The following is a 22173-nucleotide window of genomic DNA, read 5'->3' on the forward strand; positions in this document are numbered from 1 at the left end:
TTTTGTATCAATTGTAAAAAATGACAAGGAGGGGTAGCATGTATGGTTAAGAAAGGATTGGAAGATTTTGTATCAATTGTGAAAGATGACAAGCACAAATGTTATGTTGGCTCAAAATTGTGACACAAAAAAGAGCACCCATTTTTGCAGCCAGTTGCTACATTTCTCATCATTATGATTCCTCTTTTATGCTTGCATGGATAGAAATCATTCATTTTTTTATTTAAAGGAGGACATTGCTTATTCTAAAGGCAAAGGTGATATTATTAACTTTGGAGATATGAATGCTTGCACAAAAACATTGCAACATGATACTCAGCAATTTCATATGTCATACATTTCAAGGGATTTGGAGGAAGTTCCCTTGTATGATCGTACTTCAATGGACGAAAAAGAGTCGGATTACTATAGAAAGTTACTTTTACACATGTCAATAGCACGAGTATGCTCATTGCCAATGGTGTATCTTTGTGGAGTGGAACCAATGGATTTACATGTAGAAAACATGGGAATAGTGTGATTGACTATATGCTACTCTCCGGAGTCATCATGTATAGCTTAAAGAGTTTTACGCTTAGCCAATGGACCCCAGAATCAGACCATCTATCATAATAATCAATATCTAATTCTCCTAAATGATTTTCTCATATTAAACTGATCATTTAATGTGGGGAAGTGCCAGGGGAGAAAAAGCTAGAATATTGGTTAAGCTAGCTCACCGGCCACAGTAGGGATCCAAAGGAGGGAAAATAGGGATCTAAAGGGGGGGCCATCTGCAAAAGAGCTATGTGCAACAATGGGCTAAAAAGACCCTAAGGTTCAGCCCATTAAGACTTCCAAAATGCTAAGGTTCCAAAATTCAAAGGTTGTGCCCAAAGGGTTAAAGCTTAGGGGGAATTGGATGCTTTGTGTGCTCTCCAAAGTCAATGCACATTCCTACATGGGAGGGGGCGAGCCCTTCTTCTAGGGGATGAGAGAGAAAGCCACACACACACACACACAAGCCCCTTTACACAAAGGGAATTAGGGACACATGTCAGCTCCCTAGCCCAGATGCCCACAAGGTGTGCCCAATTCCTATTGGATGACCCTTGAAGTGGACCATGAGAATTAAGCTAGAGTAAATCTAGTTTAATTAATTTAAAAACATTTAATAAAAGAAACCAATAAGAATTAAGTCTCCTAGAAGACTATTGGGCAGTCTCCCAAAGGGTCCAATGAGCATTCAGGAGCCCAATGGCTCGCCTGATTCCTATTGGCAAGGAGGCAAAGGGGTCCAATGAGAGTTTAGTTTAATTATTTAATTACCTAAAGCTCTCACAAAAGGGGAAAGGGGGACACATGTCAGAAGGCTATCACTTATGCTGCTTAGTTGTGATTGGCTTGACTTGGGGAGGGCCAGTGAGGCTACAGGAAGAGCAAATAGTAAGGGGGCTCGCCCAAGAGAGAGAGAGGGGGCTGATTTTTGCAAGGCATTAACACACACACACACTCACACAATCTCATGTGTGAAGAAAAGAAGACTATCTCTTCCCAAGCTTTAATGGAGAGCTCATCACCTACTCCAAGCTTGTGAGATAGAAGCCTACATCAACACTCTTTTGGCATGTGGATGCAAATCCAACCAAGAGCCAAGCTTCAATGCATGCTCATCTCCTCTACGAAGCTAATTACTAAGCTAAGCTATGCTAATATGAGTGATTATGTGAGAAGATGTACAACTTTCTCGTAAGGTACTCCTTCTACCTCTCAATCTACTCTCATACCCTGCTAGCTCTCACCATCTTTGAAGGTGTGTGAGGTCTTGGGTCTGAGAACGGGGATAATTCAAGTTGTGTTTGCTAAGTGTTTTGCTTAGTGCATGAAGCTTTCATCTTCATTGCACTAGCTAGTCTTGAAGGAACACAAAGAATTGTATTGTACAATGTCTCTCTTGATGGGAGAAACCATAATACAAAGCCTTTTGGAGAGGGGACCGGCTCCATGCAAATCCGGTCCTCAACTGTTGTCATTAGCTTAATTTCTCTCTCTTTTGAAAGTATTGTCGATGCTATCTAACTAGGTGTTATGCTTTTTGTTGCTCTCTCCACCCAAGCACTCTTGTAATTCTCATTAGGAATCTATTCTAATGAAATGCCCACTATGTTCATGCTCATTTCCACTACACACAAGTTACTAGGCCATTAAATGTTACATTGGTATCAGAGCTCAACGTTTCTCTTTTCTTGATCAAGAAGGGAGGTCCTCAAGCTAGCTACAAATGGTTGGTATTATTAATTGCCTGTGAGTAAGTAGAATAGGGATTTTTCAGCCTTGCAGTGCGCCTGCCTTTGTGCAGTTAACGGGGCATCACCGTCGAGAGCTATGGTCTTAATAGTGGAGTCCTACGGGGCTTGCCTATGGCTTAACCACTATTGAGCTATTAGAAGCTTGACAGGAGCCGGTGTTGTTTTGGTGTCGAAAGACCCTCTCTTCTATTCTTTGCAATTAATGGTATTCGAGTCGCGAGTACAGTAGCTTGAGTGCTTTTTCTAAAAGGGTAAAGAGGAGTAGCAACTAGGGCTTGAAGTGCCAAATTACACCTAAAAGTTGTTAGAATGGCTGACAATAGTAAAGAGAGTGAAATTAATGTTGATAACTTTGATTTTGCTCATGAGCAAGTTACTAATGATGCTTCAATGCTTGTTAACTATCTTGTTTCTAGGCTTCAACAAGCCATGGGCAATCCATCTCTCCAAAGTGAAGTGCAACGGCAGCTCCGTGCTCATGGGATTCTCCAAGCTCATCACCATAACGAGAGAACACCTAGGAAGCCTCCTTGTGAGACTACCAAAAGAGGTCTCTCTCCGATTCGGGAAGAAGAAGAGAATCCTTATGAAGGGCTCAAGAATTTACTTCTTGATGATGCATCTCCTTACCAAAGGAGAACTCAAGAACCTCCACCGAAGGAACGAGAAACAAGTGAGTCTCCCGCCACCTCGGCGGAGATGGCTCCACAAAGACGGCGGGCTAAACGCTCTCCATCACCACCAAAGCGGAGAAGACCATCATACTCTTCTCCACGCCATAATTCAAAGAGGGATGATAAAAAGCAAGAGAAGAAAAAGGTGAGAAAGGGGACACCCTCTTCTCCATCTTCTTCATCCTCTTGCTCTTATGAAAGCTATGGTGAAGACGACAAAGATCAAGACAAGAAAAAGACGAGAAAGAGGTCACCCTCTTCTCCACCTTCTTCAAATTCTTCACCTTCTGAAGAAAGTGATGGTGCAACTTTTGAACCATCAAAAAGAAGAGGCCATAGGAAATCCTATGCCGCATGGAAGAGGTGGTCCAAGCTGAACAAATTCAAAGAGGGAGGGAAGAGCATCTCTTTCCTTACCTATGATGGCACCTTTGGTGCTACGGACAAAGTCTTGGCCTTTATCTAGCAATTCGATGCGGCGTTTGGAGATGAGGGCTTCACGGAGTCCTCTAAGCTACGCCATGTAGCTATGCACTTTCAAAATTCCGCCAGACAATGGTGGTCTAGCCTACGAACCAACGGTGAAGCTCCACGAACATGGAAGGCTTTAAGAGCTTCCATTATGAAGCAATTTTTGGCCACCGATGCCAAAGACAAAGTACTCACCAAATGGCGAAGCTTAAAGCTCTCTCCTAAGGAATCCATCCACAAATATGTAGACAAGTTTTGGGACTTACAACTCAAAGCCAATGTCTTCAAAAAGTTGGATTTTGGAGAGCAAAAGCAATAGTTTTGTGCGGGCTTAACCAAAGAAATGGCGGAGTATGTCAACTCCCAAAGGCCACGTACCATATCGGCAGTAATACACCATACTATGGTGGCCTCTCGAATCAATTTCCAAACAGGGGTTAAAAGAAATAATAAGGCCCCGGAAAACAAGGGTTCCAATGAGCCTAAGGGGAAGGACAATGTCCAAAAGTCTCCTAAGGGCAACTCCAACAAAGCTAAAGAGAAGGGAGTTTACAAAGGTAAGAATAAACTCTCTCCTGAAGAGCTTGAGCGTTATCGTAAGGATAACCGGTGTTTCAAGTGCGGCGAACAAGGGCATGTGTACCACGCTTGTCCCCAAAAGAACAACCTCCAAGATCCTCCTAGAGCTTCCTCGGTTGAAATCCAAGAGGAGGAGACTCACCAAACTCACCACAAAGGATCTCCTCTATGCCATGCTTGGGGAAAGGTAAGAGAACATGATGCTTTTATTCTCTTTGACCCTGGTTCTACTCATAATTTTATATCTATGGAGTTAGCCACCAAGCTAGGCATACAATCCTACGAGATGGGAGATGTCCTACCCGCAGACAGTGCCTTCAAGGGGCAAGAAGCTTCAGTCACTCCCTTAATTGGGAAATTGAGGCTTCATGTCCAAGGCTATGTGGACAAAGAGGACTTCTTTATCTCTCCTCTCAAGCATGAGGATGTAATCCTAGGGGCACCATGGTTTGACCGCCTGGCTGCCGATGTTAAATTTCCTGAAAGGACAATCTCCTTTAAGTTCAGGGAAAAAGACATGTATATAGATGCTAAGGAAATGGGTAACACCATCCCCATTGTACTGTTAGGAAATAAGACGTAGCTAAATAGATAATTGAGTAGATTACTTAATGGAGAGAGACAGATTTATATACACGAGATTATAGAGTAGAGAGAGAGAGAGAGAGAGAGTACACACGATATACGTGGTTCACCCAATGTGGGCTACATCCACGGGAAAGCAGCCACTCAATGGCTTTAGTACTTCAAAACAAGAAGTAGTTTACAAAGGGATTATACCCTTAATGGAGCTCCCGCCTTGCTTCACTCTCACCACCTCACACTCACCTTGTTGCATCAACTTCACACTATGAAATGTGTGTAGAAATGGCCTCCTTTTATAGGCCAAAAGGGCTGCCCTCTCTTATGAGAGACAGCCATGTGTAGCCGCCCTTGTGCGAATAAGTCCAAATCGGACCCTCCAATCCGCCCATGTGTGGCCGCCCTTGAGAAGACAAGTCCGCTTCACCAGCCAACCGACCGGTTGTTTTCTGACCACTTTCCGGCCGCCGTCTGGCCATAATATTCCGGCGAAAAAAAAGTCTCGAGGGCCTCCTCCCCCGAGGCCTTTAAAGTTGCCCCTGATTCTTGTCCGTGAAAATTTTGGTTTTCGGTGAGTGATTTTCCTTCACGCACGATGGCTTCTCCTCATAATGGGGGCCTTACAAATGTGCGCTTTTACCACAAAAAATTACAAGGGTAAATCAGGCTCCATACTTACATGTACATACACCAGCTTTCAACGAGTCAATAAAGAGCTCTATTTCTGTGTACATGATTTTTGTTAAAGATTCTAAAAATGAACCTAATGCTTTAGCAAAAGAAAATAAAAGCAACCAAAAGGAATTAGAGTTATCCAATTTTCTCAAGGGGTTTAAAGATGTTTTTATTGACGACATCCCTTGTGAGATACCTCCTAAACGAGGTAATGATGACCACGCAATTGAACTTCTTCCAGGAAGTTCACCGCCTAACAAACCTCCTTATAGAGTTTCTCAAGCTCAACAAGAGGAGATTATGCGGCAAGTGCATTAGTTAGTTGAGAAGGGCAATTTTAGGCCTAGCTCATCTCCATTTTGCTCACCTGTGCTATTAGTGCAAAAGAAAGACGGCACATATCGTATGTGTGTCGACTATAGAGCACTAAATAGGATCACTATCAAGAATAGGTTTCCCGTTCCACGGGTAGAAGACCTATTTGATAAGCTACAAGGATCGACCTACTTCAGTAGGATTGACCTAAAAAGTGGCTATCATCAAATAAGGATAGTTGATCAAGACATTGTAAAGACCGCATTTCGTACTACATTTGGTCTTTACGAATACATTGTCATGCCTTTTGGCTTGACCAATGCACCAGCCACATTCAACCGCTTGATGGAGAAGCTGTTCAGGCCTCATCGAACCTTCACTGGAGTGTTCTTTGATGATATTATCATCTACTCTAATTCATTGGAGGAACACAAGCAACATTTCCAGGTAATATTTCAAGTTTTAAGAGAGAATAAACTTTATGTAATCGAAAGAAAAGTGAATTTTTCTTGCAAGAGATGCAGTATTTAGGTCATATTATCTCTTAAGATGGCATCCAAATGGATCCATCTAAGTTAGAGGTAATAAAAGGATGGCCTAAACCAAGGAATCTTCATGAACTAAGAAGCTTTATAGGTATGTGTGCATACTATAGACGCTTCATAGAAAAGTTCTCACAAATTGCGGGACCATTACATGACCTAACAAAGAAAAGCGTTAGGTATACATGGACACATGTCAGCTCCCTAGCCCAGATGCCCACAAGGTGTGCCCAATTCCTATTGGATGACCCTTGAAGTGGGCCAATGAGAATTAAGCTAGAGTAAATCTACTTTAATTAATTTGAAAACATTTAATAAAAGAAACCAATAAGAATTAAGTCTCCTAGAAGACTATTGGGTAGTCTCCCAAAGGGTCCAATGAGCATTCAGGAGCCCCATGGCTTGCCTGATTCCTATTGGCCAGGAGGCAAAGGGGTACAATGACAGTTTAGTTTAATTATTTAATTACCTAAAGCTCTCACAAAAGGGGAAAGGGGGACACATGTGAGAAGGCTATCACTTATGCTGCTTATTTGTGATTGGCTTGACTTGGGAAGGGCCAATGAGGCTGCAGGAAGAGCAAATAGTAAGGGGGCTCACCCAAAAGAGAGAGGGGGCTGATTTTTGCAATGCATTAACACACACAAACTCACACAATCCCATGTGTGAAGAAAATAAGACTATTTCTTCCCAAGCTTTAATGGAGAGCTCATCACCTACTCCAAGCTTGTGAGATAGAAGCCTACATCAACACTCTCTTGGCATGTGGATGCAAATCCAACCAAGAGCCAAGCTTCAATGCATGCTCATCTCCTCTACGAAGCTAATTACTAAGCTAAGCTATGCTAATATGAGTGATTATGTGAGGAGATGTACATCTTTCTCGTAAGATACTCCTTCTTCCTCTCAATCTACTCTCATACCCTGCTAGTTCTCACCATCTTCTAAGGTGTGTGAGGTCTTGGGTCTGAGAACGGGGATAATTCAAGTTGTGTTTGCTAAGTGTTTTGCTTAGTGCATGAAGCTTTCATCTTCATTGCACTAGCTAGTCTTGAAGGAACACAAAGAATTGTATTGTACAATGTCTCTCTTGATGGGAGAAACCATAATACAAAGCCTTTTGGAGGGGAGACCGGCTCCATGCAAATCCGATCCTCAATTGTTGTCATTAGCTTAATTTCTCTCTCTTTTGAAAGTATTGTCGATGCTATCTAACTAGGTGTTATGCTTTTTGTTGCTCTCTCCACCCAAGCACTCTTGTAATTCTCATTAGGAATCTATTCTAATGAAATTCCCACTATGTTCATGCTCATTTCCGCTACACACAAGTTATTAGGCCATTAAATGTTACACCATCCGACCTTATGTATTGAACTTGTATGTGGAGAAGCAACTAAGCATGATAATCTCAGCCAAAGGGAAGAGAAGTTATCACTATGTATGGATTTCAAGCAGGCACCAATGGACATTGAAATGGTTGAGAAAAAGTTATGGATGACAAAGCTTCAACATGATGCACCGTTGGAAACTAGATGGGAAGCTTTCAAGAAGGTTATTTGTTCTTGTGCCCAAGAATGCTTTGCCATAAATCATGTCCATGGTATCAACAAAAATAGATCAGCAAAGGTGGTTTGATAAAGAATGTCAAGATTCTCGAAAGCCCTTGCAAAAGCTTGATGAAACTATGGACAAAGAACTATCAAAGTCATTTTCATACACACAAGGCATTGATTCAAAAGAAAAGAAGAAGATGGGTAGTAAAGTATCAATTTTTTCAAGTCCAAGAAAAGACACGTGCATGTGGAAGATTTTGGAGAAACTTGAGGGGCAAGCAGGTTGAGAGTTTTGGTAACTTGAGTCTTGTGGATATATGCACACATTGTAGGCAACTATATGAGCAACCAAATGTTGGAAAAATACCATTTTATGGTTCACTTCCATGTATGCCCTCTTCCTATACTATTGAGGATGTGTGCGATGGGCTTGAAAAGTTGTCCACTTGCAAAGCGGGAGATCTTCAAGGTATCAAGCCAAAGATGATTAAATGGACATAAGATTTTACACATGAGTGGATGTGTGATATGTTCAACCTTGCACATCAACATGGTATGCCTTGTGATTGGAGTCCTAATTGGATCAAGCCTTTGCATAAAGGAGGGGATGTAAAGAATATAAATAACTACCGTACTATAATGTCTGGGTCTCTTATGGCAAAGTTATTTGGGTGCATAATGGAGATAAAATTGAATGATTGGGCTGAAGAGAATGGCAAGCATGCAAATGGACAAGCGGGTTTTTGTCAACGCCATAGCACCATTGATCATCTTGTTACTCTTTGTGTTCTCATGTTATTCTTCGTGTTCTCATGTAGGAAAGTCAGTTGAAAGGCAAGCTATTATATTGTTACTTTGTGGACTTTAAGAAAGACTTTGATATAATTCACGTAATAATTTGTGGAGAAGGATGGAAGAACTCCAAGTGCCTAGTTAGTTTATGCTTGTGCTTTCTTGAATCTATGAGAAGGTGATGTGCCAATTGCGCTTAGGAAGAGGAATTTCAAAAAAATTTGCAAGCACTATTGGGGTTAAACAAGGATGTTCGTTGTCACCAACTCTCTTTGGTCTATGCATCCATCAATTGGAACAAATGACACTATTTGTAATGCGATAATCATGCTTTTGTTGTAGTGCTTCAGCACACACTTTAGAGGATGCACAAAAGCTTATGGTTGTCCTTGAGGACTATTGCTTTGCATAGTGGGCTCGGGAGCACCTCAAAGTCTACTTGGAAAGAGTTTGAGAATATCCAAAAGTGTTTTCTTACAAACTTTCTCCAAGTTAAGACACAAACACCATATGTACTCCTACTTCTTGAGTTGGGATCCCTTCCAATTGAGGTTATGGGCATGGAAAGGGTTGTGGAGTACATGATAAAGATGCATTAAAACCCCTCACATCGACTTCCTACAATTGCATGGGAATTAAGCAAAAAAGTTCAAAAGACGCATAAAAGCAAGATCTTGAGCACAAGATATAAAGAAGTGGTTTGGAAGATGGGATGCATTACACTTGCTACATGATGCCTCAATAGACTCCCAAGTGAATGAAGCTTTTCTACAACACAATGTATAATGGCTCGGGAGAAATTCGGGGGATTACGCTTCAGACATTATACCACCCATATTGCATCCAACTACAAAACCATGTTCTTTGTTGAAAGAGGACATCGTACTCGCCCTTGCACGCTTGAGCCTATCCTCTTATCAACGATACACACTATCACAGCCATTTGGATTAGCTCCCACTCCCTTCGATGAAACATAGGGCATTGGAGCAATGAAGAAGAGTCAAACCAAGTGTGCACATCATGCTTACTGCAAGTTCGAGAGTCTGAGTACCACACACTACTAGAGTGCTCAACTTTTGGCCATATCTGAACTTTCTTCCCTCATATTTTCAACCATGACTTAGACCTACACACTTTCCTCTCCCAACCACAGTGTGGGCTCTCCATTTCGGCTCTCATCACCACAATTTTGGAGCATCAAGAATCACTCATCAGCTACACACATAGTACATCACATGTAACTTTGGTCCCATAGGTCATATTTGACCTCCGAAGACGATAATAAAATCTATCTATCTCTTTTTCTCTCCCCCTTTTGTCTTTATCTCTCTCTCTCTCTCTCTCTCTCTCTCTCTCTCTCTCTCTCTCTCTCTCTCTCTCTCTCTCTATCTATCTATCTATCTCTATTCTCTTCCTCTCCCTCTCTCTGTCTCTCTCTCTTTCTCCCTTTCTCTTTCTCCCCCCCCCCCCTCTGTCTATCTATCTCTATTATCTCCCTCTCTCTTTCTCTCTATTCTCTTCCCCCCCCCCCCCCCCCCCCCCACTCTCTCTCTCTCTCTCTCTCTCTCTCTCTCTCTCTCTCTCTCTCTCTCTCTCTCTCTCTCTCTCTCTCTCTCTCTCTCTCTCTCTAAACGCAGCCATTTTTTGACCTAGTAGACAATAGTTCACTCTTTTGATCATACGTTCTTCATCCGAACTCCGATTTGGGTGATCTATAGCCTCAATCAAAGAGCACAACGCCCTCTACACATTGATGTAAAAATAGAAATTTTCAAATTTATGGAAGGTATTTTTGTAGCAGCATTTTTCAGTGAACAGGTTTAAGAAAGTTGACTCTCATCTCTTATTTTACATATAATGTCTTTCGGCACTCGCAAGGGTTCTTCTTCTTCAACAAGGTCTACAACTACTGTCAAAAATGATCCAAAATCTCCTAAGTAGGAGATAGCAACACAACCACACAACTAACAACATCAAAAACCATGATCATGGCATACTTGGTATCGTTGCAAGAGACCATAAACAAACAAGGTGAAGAATTACAAGCAATTGCAATGGAAAATGGCACACTAAGGGTACTTATGGTTGAGAATGAGAATCTCAAGAGGACACTTGAGATGCAAGAAACACGTTTGATGCAACTTGAAGAGGAAGTCAAGGAATATAAACACTCTCTTGTGGACTTGAATCCTTTGAAGGAGTGCCTGAGCAAAGTAGAGCATGACCACATATTGAAAGAGGAGAAATTTGACACCATGATCCGGGATGTATAAGACATGAAAAATGTATGCACAAACAAGACGTATGTGGTAACAATGTGGTTTTGAATTCCTCTGTCATGCAAGCTATGGTTCAAACAAAGAATATTGAGAATGTGGATGTGAAGGCGTTGAAGGAACGGGAGCGACGTTCCAAGAACATTATTATTCGTGGAATTCCAAAAGAGAAGTTAGAGACACCTCCTTCTCTTGACATTGTTATCGAAGATTTATTCAAAACCCACTTTGGCATGTCCGGAGTTATGGTCTATGGAGCACATAGAGTGGGGAATCAAGGAGCTCCTCTCTCGGGAGAACGGCCAATTGTATGCACCATGCCGGATGAGACCAAATGAAAGATTATCCTTGATATAAGTTGGATCTATTTGAGGGATACAAAATGTTTTGTATGTAAAGATCGCACTATTAAGCAACAAAATATGTGTTGCAAGGCATATGAGGAAAAGAATATGAAAAACAAGGAGATCTCTCACGAAGAAAATGTGCCCAAGGAGGAGGCAAGTCCCTCAAGCAAATAGGGATGTGTGACCTATGAGACCGAGTTACAATTGAAAATATTCTTTTGGAATTGTAATGGATACCCATGGAACGCGGGGTTGGCATTGATGAACTAACAAGCAAAGCCGATGTTGTACTTCTTGTTGAAACTTGGGAGCATGATACACAAAAGATTAACGGCTTGGAGGATTACAATGTACATTCATTGATGTGGTCAAAGAGTCTCAAGCAACAAAGAGGGCAAGGAGGGGTAGCATGTATGGTTAAGAAAGGATTGGAAGATTTTGTATCAATTGTGAAAAGATGACAAGTACAAACGTTATGTATGGCTGAAAATTATGACACCAAAAAGAGCACCCATTTTTGTAGCCGGTTGCTACATTCCTCATCATGATTCCCCCTTTTATGCTTGCATGGAAAGAGATCAGTCATTTTTTGATTTAGAAGAGGACATTGCTTATTTCAAAGGCAAAGGTGATGCTATTGTATTTGGGGATATGAATGCTCGCATAAAAACATTGCAACAATTGATATGCCATATATTTCAAGGGAATTGGAGGAAGTTCACTTGTATGATCGTACTTTAATGGATGAGAAAGAGCCGGATCACTGTGAAAAGTGACTTTTACACGTGTAATAGCACGGGTATGCTCATTGCCAATGGTTTATCTTTGTGGAGTGGAACCAATGGATTTGCATGTAGGAAACATAATGGGGACAATGTGATTAACTATATGCTAGTCTCCAAAGCCATCATGTATCGCATAAAGAGTTCTATGTTTAGCCAATGGACCCCAAAACCCGACCATTAGACCTTATGTATTGACCTTTCATGTGGCGAAGCAACTAAGCATGATAATCTCAGACGAAGGAAAGAAAAATTATCACTTTGTATGGATTTCAAAGGGGCACTAATGTACATTGAAATGGTTGAGCAAAAGTTATGAATGACAAAGCTTCAATATGATGCACCATTGGAAACTAAATGCGAAGCTTTCAAGAAAGTTATTTGTTCTTGTGCGGAAGAATGCTTTGCCATAAAGCATCTCCATGGTATCAACAAAGATAGATCACGTAAAAGGTGGTTTGATAAAGAATGTCAAGATGCTCGAAAGTCCTTGATAAAGCTTGATGCAACTATGGACAAAGAAGCTATCAAAGTCATTTGCATATATGCAAGGCATTGATTCAAAAGAAGAGAAGAAGAGATTGATTCAAAAGAAGAGAAGAAGATGGAAAGTAAAGCAACAACTTTTTCAAGTCCAAGAAAAGGAACATGCATGTGGAAGATTTTGGAGAAACTTGAGGGGCAAGCGGGTTGAGAATTTTGGTAATTTGAGTATTGTGGATATGTACACACATTGTAAGCAATTATATTCGCAAGCAAATGCTGAGAAAATATCATTTTATGGTTCACTCCCATGTATGCCCCATTTTTTTACTATTGAGGATGTGTGCGGTGTGCTTGAAAAGTTGGCCACTCATAAAGCATGAGATCTTCAAGGTATCAAGCTAGAGATGATCAAATGGACGGGAGATTTTACCCATGAGTGGATGTATGATATGTTCAACCTTGCATTTCAACATGGTATGCCTTATGATTGGAGTACTAATTGGGTTAAGACTTTTAATGATTGGGTCTCTTGTGGCAAAGTTGTTTTGGTTCATAATGGAGATGAAATTGAGTGATTGGGCTGAAGAGAATGACAAGCGTGCAAAAGGACAAAAGGGTTTTTGTCGATGCCATAGCACCATTGATCATTTTGTCACTCTTCATATTCTCATGGAGAAAAGTTGGTTGAAAGGTAAGCGATTGTATTGTTCTTTTGTGGATTTAAGAAAGCCTTTGATACGATTTCATGTAACAATCTGTGGAGAAGGATGGAATAACTCCAAGTGCCAAGTGAGTTTATGCTTGCGGTTTCTCGAATCTGTAAGAAGGTGATTTGTCAATTGCGCATGGGAAGAGAAATTTCAAAAAAAATTGTAAGCACTATTAGGTTAAACAAGGATGTCTGTTGTCACCAACTCTCTTTGGTCTATGCATCGATCAATTGGAACAAATGGTACTTGACTTTATGTAAGAAGGCAATGAAAAGGTCACTATTTGCAATGAAATAATCATGCTTTTGTTGTATGCGGATGATGTAGTGCTTCTAGAATACACCTTAGAAGATGCACAAAAGCTTATGGTTGTCCTTGAGAAATTTTGCTTGCATAGTGGAGTGATTTTGAATGAATCCATAACAAAGGTTATGCTTGTGAAAACCAACCATAAGGAGAAGCCATGCATTGTGTATAACAATGAGACACTTGAAGTTGTTGAGAGCTTTAAGTACCTTGGCCTTGAGGTTCCGTCCAATCACAAGTGGCATGAATGTTCTATGCGTCGTTCGAAAGCGGGAAAGAGAGCGTTTTCTTACAAACTTTCTCCAAGTTAAGCCACAAACACCATATATGCACCTACTTCTTGAGTCGGGATCTCTTCCAATTGAGGTTATGGGCATGGAAAGGGTTGTGGAGTACATGATAAAGATGCGTCAAAACCGCTCACATTGACTTCCTACAATTTCATGGGAAGCAAGCAAAAAAGTCCAAAAGATGCATAAAAGCAAGATCTTGAGCACGGGATGGATGCAAGACATAAATAAGTGGTTTGGGAGATAGGATGCATTACACTTGCTACATGATGCTTCAATTGACTCCCAAGTGAATGATGCTTTTCTACAACGTCAATATATTACGGCTTGGGAGAAATATGGTGGGTCACGCTTCATACATTACACTATCCGTATTGCCCCCAACTACAAAACCATGTTCTTTGCTAAAAGAGGAAACCGTACTCACACTTACATGCTTGAGCCTATTCCCTTGTCGGTGATACGCGCTCTTGGAACCATTCGACTTAGCTCCCATTTCCTTTGATGCGAGACAGGGTGTTGGGGAAAAGGAGAAGAGTCAAATCGATTGTGCACATTATGCTCACTGCAAGCTCGAGAGTTTGAGTACCACACACTACTACAGCTTTTGTTCACATCCGAACTTGCTTATCTCACATTTTCAGTCATGACTTAGACCTACACACTTTCCTCTCCCAGCCACAGTGTGGGCTCTCCATTGCGACTCCCATCACCACAATTTTGGAGCATCAAGAGTCACTCATCAGCCATACACATACTACATTACATGTAACTTTGGTCCCACAGATCATAATTGACCTCTGAGGATGATATTAAAATCTATCTATCTATCTCTCTCACTCTCACTCTTTTTATTGCTACGGAGGCATAGATTCGGCATTGACACTACAGGGTGGTGTTAGCAGTGGAGATCTGACTGTTGATCATTTTCCAATCGAGGCATAGCATTTTTCATTGAAATTATAGGTGGAGTTTTATAGGTTTGCAGGTTTCCAGATACGCACCGGTATAGCGCCTTTCAAGCAATTTTAACAATAGTTTCTCTACAGACGGTTATGCATTGATAGATGCATACTTTTTGAGCACACAGTGCCATTGAGCTCTTTTGAGAGCAGATATCTCCGCAGGAGTTTTTCTACTGCATGCAATAGGGTATGTTTGTGCATGATTTCTCATGTATGTTGAGTTGCGGCTACTGCCTATTGTACTTCGCGTGGAGCCATTTTTGGCAATTTTGGCAGTTTTCGTGATCGTTTTTGAGACTCAATCCGGAAAATCCCTTTCTGAGACTATGGCTAGTCTTGAGTCTACCTTAGCCTTTGGAGGGTCATTTGTTTGAGGTTTTCTTTGAGCTCGGGTGTTCTCCAATGTTGAGACACTTTCGATGATACAGGGTACTGGAGACCCCTCTTTTGGTATCCTTGCCATAGGCCATGTATTTGGACATATTCTTTTGCTTTTGACACCAAGTTGACGATCATATGACAGCTTTTTATGTCAATCTTATGCTCAGTGGTTGATTTGTTAGTTTATGCGTGGATTTTGTCCTGTCGAGTTTTGAGATCTTGCCCCCGGTACAGAGAAGACTCTGTCGAATTTTTCCCGCGAGTTGACCTTTTGCATTTTTGGCACATTTGAGTGCTTACAGCCAATGACTTTGTCTTGAGTTTCTCTTCATGTTCTAGGGGAAACTCTATCACAATTCTCTCAACATTTTTCACCATAAACCTTTTGGTGATTTTCTCTTGAGTTATGGCTTCTAGTAGTGCTTCGGAAAGGGAAGAATACTACATAAAGAAGTTTGATGGCACAAATTTTAAGATTTGAAAGATCGGGGGCTCTTTGAGAAACATGCTATGTTTGGCAATACTTGAGTGGATATGTATGTCAAATGTGGAGCTTTTACAAAAGCACATAAAGTTATTGTAGAGATTTTGGTGTAAAATGTGGAGCTTTTACAAAAGCACATAAAGTTCTCGACGAGATTTTGGTATAAAATATAGTCTCTTTGAGCATGTTGAATGGAGGATCTTGTTGGGGTGTGTGACACATCCACACGACCACAAGTAAGAACCCGTTCTAGTTTGGAAGCCTACACATTTGACATCATTGATTAGATCATCAAATGCCCTCTCCCAACTCTATAAAAGAAGCCAAACTATACAGTTTGTCTCACTACTGTCGTTAGCCTACTTTGTATCCAACATTGCATATTAGCTTGTTAATTGATCTACTTATGTTTTTCTACTTTCATTAATGTTAATCTGTGTGTGTGTGATCTCTTGTAATTAAACTACTAATTGTGCCATGAACGGCTCACTCACGTTTTTGCCATAATGCCATTCCCTTTCATGTGGTATCAGTGCCGATGGTTCTACACCTAGGCCAATTAATTACTATTGCATTAGCGCTCTCGATAATCTCTACACTCTATCACCATTTGGGCATGAGCATGCTCCACTACCCTTTGGTGATTAGGTGAGGAGAATATTGGACTTTGTATTTTTTTTTGTACAAGGATCAAACACTTCCCGACATCGGGTAAGACCATCCTCACATACATTTGCACAACATCTGGTGCGTACGCCTTGCCGTCATTGGCATCTATAATTTTTGATGACACATTTGGAGGGGAGAAGCATCAGCAGATGACGACCCTTTGTAGCCGACATCAGCAACAAAGCATATCACAAAGCACTTTGAACATTTTTAGTAGGAATTCACCTTTGATAAAGCCCCATTTGTATTTGACCTACCACCTAGTTGCCTACCATTCTCTAGGGGAGATGCACATTTTGATCCTACACCCAACTGACAATTCTATGGGGACGATGTTTTGATCTTTGGTCCTACACCCAATTGAAAATTCTCTAGGAAGGACACCTTTGTACTTTTGGGTGCTACTATGACACACATGGGGAAGCTTGTTGGGGTGTGTGACACATCTGCACCATCACAAGTAAGAGCCCTCTCTAGTTTGGAAGCCTTCACATTTGACATCACTAATTACATCATGAAATGCCCTCTCTCAACTCTATAAAAGAAGCCAAGGTATACACTTTGTATCCTCTCACTCACTACCATCATTAGCGTACTTTGTATCCATCATTGCATATTAGTTTGTTAATCAATCTACTTATGTTGTTTAACTTTAATTAGTGTTAATCTCTCTCTCTCTCTCTCTCTCTCTCTCTCTCTCTCTCTCTCTCTCTCTCTCTCTCTCTCTCTCTCTCTCTCTCATCTCTTGTAATTATCCTACTTATTGTGCCATGAACGACTCACTCATGTTTCCGCCATAATGCCATTCCCTTTTAGATATACCCAGCATGGATATGGTAAGGAAACTCTAGGTTGTTTCAACCGAATGCAAAAGAAAAGAATTTACCAAAAATGCAATCACTTAGGTTTGCACCTTAAAGACCTATGGCTTTACGTATGACCTTCACATGGGTGAGAGAATTCAAAGTGATATTGCTAGGCAGGGATAACCGGAGAAACATGTTGTGCTTGGCAATGCTTTGGTCGATACATATATGACTACTATGGTGCTCTCACAAAAGCTTGATGATCTTTATGGATGTCACGTAATGTGTTGCCTATTGAGCAATCCCCCTTTAGAAAAAAAACAATTGTTTATGAGATGTGCAATGTCCTCAATTACATGGGACTTTTAAATATTGGATATAGCTATTGTTTTAAAATTTTGTAGCTCAGTCTTTAAAACTTACACCTCTTTTAACATATTGAATTGTAGTGAAGTACACATTAATCATAACAAAGTGATTGAAGTACATGGTAAACACCAGATTATTGCTTGTTATCTTGTTCTTGCATACCATGACTATGTAATAGGAAATGGACTATGGGCCAAGGCACGACTTCCATTTTTGTATAAATTTTGTAGAGACACTTTGCCAACTCTCCACCGTACTTTTGTATGGCACTCACATAGATTATGAACTATCTACTTTTTAAATACACATTTAAAAAAATGTAGTGCAAAACTTTGGACTTTTTTTTTGTGGTAGCTCTTCGAAGGCAAGATTTTGGCATGCATACTTGTTCAAGTGAAGACATCACTCATAAGGTTAGTGCTATGTCTCGATGGAAAGAGTGCGTGTGTGCTTTACAAATAAATGAGGTTTTTATTTCACAACCGTTGGATTCTACAAGGCTCTAAATGCTTAAGACTCTTTGTAGAGCCACCACCAATTTTTTTTAATAACAGCCTATCTCGTCGCCTAAGGCTTTTTAAAGCCTATGTTAGCGAGTAACCGCGGCAGCATCCATCCCATAGCTTTCTGGCACTAATATACTCATGTCTATACTCAGGAAAGTGACTCAAATGGGGCATAGAGACTCTTTGAAGGTGTCAACCATAACAAGTAAACTTAACGAGTAAGGATATCAACCTTTATAAACAAATCACCAACTCAAAGATTGGAAAGTTTGCCTATGTCCTTTCTCAGCCCTCTTAATCATCACACTATTTCAATGACTAAATGGATTTCTATAGCCACAAAATTTTAGGGAAAGCTTTATTAGATTTAAGGGGAAAAGTCTACAAAGTCTGGTAGCATTTTGACAAGGCACCAAAATCACGATCTGTTACCATATACATGTGGTAGTGATGTGTGTGAACACACTAGGACTGTTGGGGCATTTTTTCCCTCTTAAGGAGGTATTTTCCCCCATGCATTGTATATACGCCCATCACTCTAGGGCTATCTATCTTTCCATTGCACACTAAGTAACACACTCTCTATTGTGTGCCTTGAGCTTCCTTCGTCTTCTCCAAGCTGTGTGCATTTCTCTGCAACCCTAATTCCAACAATTGGAATCAGAGCAGGTTGTGTTCTCCCGGGCTTAGTCGTCAGCTGCTCCAGCACACGCCTGCTCACTTTCTCTGATTTCAATAAGGTTTGGTGAGCGTCCGCAGGTCGACAAATATTTTGGGGGAACTCGTAGAGCTTAATCTGCTCAGATTTCTGATTCGGGCTCATTTCGGTCTCCGTTTCCACTACAGGCAAGTCTGCACATGCAATTTTGTCATTTTGTGCAAAATTTCTGTCACTACCGTTTTCTGCATAACAGGTGTCTTACAGTCTTCTACGGTTTGTGCTATATAGCATGTGTTGTTCCTGCTTCGTTTCTCCTATTTTCGGGCAGTTTTCACATCAGGTGCAACATTTACCATGGCGACAACAACACAGATGTGTTCAAGATGTTTGCTGCTGAGGACAGGTTGGATGGGGACAATTACCCTATGTGGGCTTATATGATGCAACAGGTTCTTGTGTCAAAGTGCGTCTGGAACATTGTGCAGGGCATTGATGTACGTCCTGGTTCTGAGGATGTAGGCGATCTTGAGGATGTTGCAGGTCTTGCTGCAAGGATTGCTGCTATTAGAGTTGTTTTGCCTACGGGAAGAACAAGATCATTGGGATGTAAAGGATGCACAGGCTCATGCATTGATTGCATTGTCTGTTAAGCGCACCATCGTTCCTCACACTCGTTTAGCAAAATCTGCAAAACAGGCTTGGGATATTCTAGCAGGTCTTTATGCAAGCCGCAATGAGGCTAAAATTGCTTTGCTGCGTAAAGAGTTGGAGGCGAAGATTATGCGTGAGGAAGATGATACGAACACTTTCCTTGCTGGTGTCATGGATATCAATGAGCAACTTATTTCTGCAGGTGAAGTCATTTCAGACAGTTCCCTTGTGTAGACTGTTCTTGATGCCTTACCAGATTCTTACTAGACTTTTGCTAATACTTGGAAACTTATGACCCAAGGAAATCCCGAAGTTGTCAAGTTTGTGTTACCATATACATGTGGTAGTGATGTGTGTGAACACACAAGGACCGCCGGGGCATTTTTTCCCTCTTTAGGAGGTTTTTTCCCCTGTGCATTGTATATACGCCCATCACTCTAGGGCTATCTATCCTTCCATTGCACACTAAGTAACACACTCTCTATTGTGTGCCTTGAGCTTCCTTCGTCTTCTCCAAGCTGTGTGTGTTTCTCTGCAACCCTAATTCCAACAATTGGTATCAGAGTAGGTCACGCCCTCCCGGGCTTAGTCGCCAGCTGCTCCAGCACACGCCTGCTCACTTTCTTCGATTTCAGTGAGCTTTGGCGAGCGATCGCAGGTCGACAAAATTTTTTGGGATTGCTCGAAGAGCTTGGTCTGCTCAGAATTTTGATTTGGGCTCATTTCGGCCTCTGTTTCCACTACAGGCAGTACTGCACAGGCTATTTTGTCATTTTGTGCAGAATTTCTATCAGTGTCGTTTTTTACATAACAGGTGCCTTATAGTCTTCTACGGTTTGTGCTATATATCACAGGTTGTTCCCGCTCCGTTTCTCCTATTTTCGGGCAGTTTTCACATCAGGTGCAGCATTTACCATGGCTGACAACAACAACACAGATGTGTTCAAGATGTTTGCTGCTCAGGACAGGTTGGATGGGGACAACTACCCTATGTGGGCTTATATGATGCAACATGTTCTTGTGTCAAAGGGTGTCTGGAACATTGTGCAGTGCATTGATGTACGTCCTGGTTCTGAGGATGTAGGCGATGTTGAGGATGTTGCAGGTCTTGCTGCAAGGATTGCAGCTATTAGAGTTGTTTTGCCTACGGCAGAACAAGCTCGTTGGGATGTTAAGGATGCGCAGGCTCATGCATTGATTGCGTTGTCTGTGAAGCGTGAAGGAGTACGAGCGGAAGTGCGACGCAAGAGAGAGTGTGAGACGAAGAGCACGACGATATGGTGAACTCGCTCTACTGTAATGTGTAGAGCATAGTGAGTTCTTATTAGGTTTTTACAAAAGAATATGTGTACATACCTGGCGGCCCACCCACTTACCTGGGCGACCACATTGGGCTTTATACCCCAACAACCTCCCACTTAAAGTCCAATGTGGTACTTTAAGTGTGAGAGAAGCTACTATACAAGCTAATATATAAGAGATGTAGAGAAGTGATGTACTACCCTACACCTAACTGCTTGCGAAAATGCGCAAAGCTCTCTGAGGGAAGTCCTTTTGTAAGTAGATCAGCACGATTTTCTGTGGTGTGAACTTTGACAAGCTGAAGTTGCTTATCCTCGAGAATTTCCCTGATGAAATGATACTTCACATCCACATGCTTTGTCTTTGAGTGATAAACTGGATTGCGAGCCAATTGTATAGCACTTTGACTATCACAATATAACACAGGCATCTCTTCTTTGATTCCCAAATCTGTTACTAGTCGATTAAGCCAAATTGATTCTTTGCATGCCTCTGATGCTGCAACATATTCAGCCTGTGTAGTAGACTGAGTAACAAAATCTTGTAATCTAGAACGCCACAATACTGCTCCACCAGCCAATGTAAAGACATACCCTGACGTAGACCTTCGGTTGTCTAAGTCACCTGCATAATCTGAGTCTGTAAAACCCTTTACACTTAGCTCCTGACTCCCATAGCATATGCACATACTCTTTGTAGCTTTCAGGTATCTCAATATTCCTTTCACTGCCTCCCAATGTTTCTTGCCTGGGTTTGACATGTATCGACTTACTACTCCCACTGCAAATGCAATGTCTGGGCGAGTAGCAATCATTGCATATATCAAACTACCCACTGCAGACGCATATGGAATCTTATCCATTTCAGCCTGTTCTTCCTCAGACACCGGACAGTCTTGTTTGCTAAGTTTCACATATGGTGGCAATGGAACACTCAATGCCTTTCCCTTCTCCATATTGAAACGTTGCAAAACCTTGTCAATATACTATGTTTGAGATAACCAAATCAACTTCCTTGATCTGTCTCTCTCAATGCACATACCAAGTATATGACTTGCCTCACCCATGTCTTTCATGTCAAACGATTTTGCCATCTTTGACTTCAAAGCTGAAATTTCTTCCAAGTGCTTGCCAGCAATCAACATGTCATCCACATACAAAATAAGGATCAGCCAACTGCCATCCTTAGCCTTCTTTGTATATAGACAGTGATCGAACTCACTACGTTTGTAGCCTTGAGAAAGCATAAACTTGTGGAATTTATGGTACCATGCCCTTGGTGATTGTTTTAAGCCATAAAGACTCTTTAACAATTGGCATACCCAATCTTCCTTGCCTTTCTCAACAAACCCTTCTGGCTGCTGCATGTAAATTTCCACATCTAAATCACCATGCAAGAACGCTGTCTTGACATCCATTCTGTGCAACATCAAATCTAATATGGCAACCAATGCAAGAAAGCATCTCAATGTAGTCATCTTGACCATCGGAGAGAAGACTTCATCAAAGTCAATGCCTTGTTCTTGCTTAAAGCCCTTGGCAACAAGCCTTGCTTTGTACTTTGGCTGACTATCATGAGCGGTGATCTTATACCTGTAAACCCATTTACAAGGTAGAGCCTTTTTGCCCCGTGGTAATTTAACTAGCTTCCATGTCTGGTTTTTATGCAGAGCTGTCATCTCTGACTGCATGGCCAATTGCCACTTCCCGG

Source organism: Adiantum capillus-veneris, chromosome 11, assembly GCF_014529385.1.
Source record: "Adiantum capillus-veneris isolate H3 chromosome 11, ASM1452938v2, whole genome shotgun sequence".
NCBI classification, from domain to species: domain Eukaryota; kingdom Viridiplantae; phylum Streptophyta; class Polypodiopsida; order Polypodiales; family Pteridaceae; genus Adiantum; species Adiantum capillus-veneris.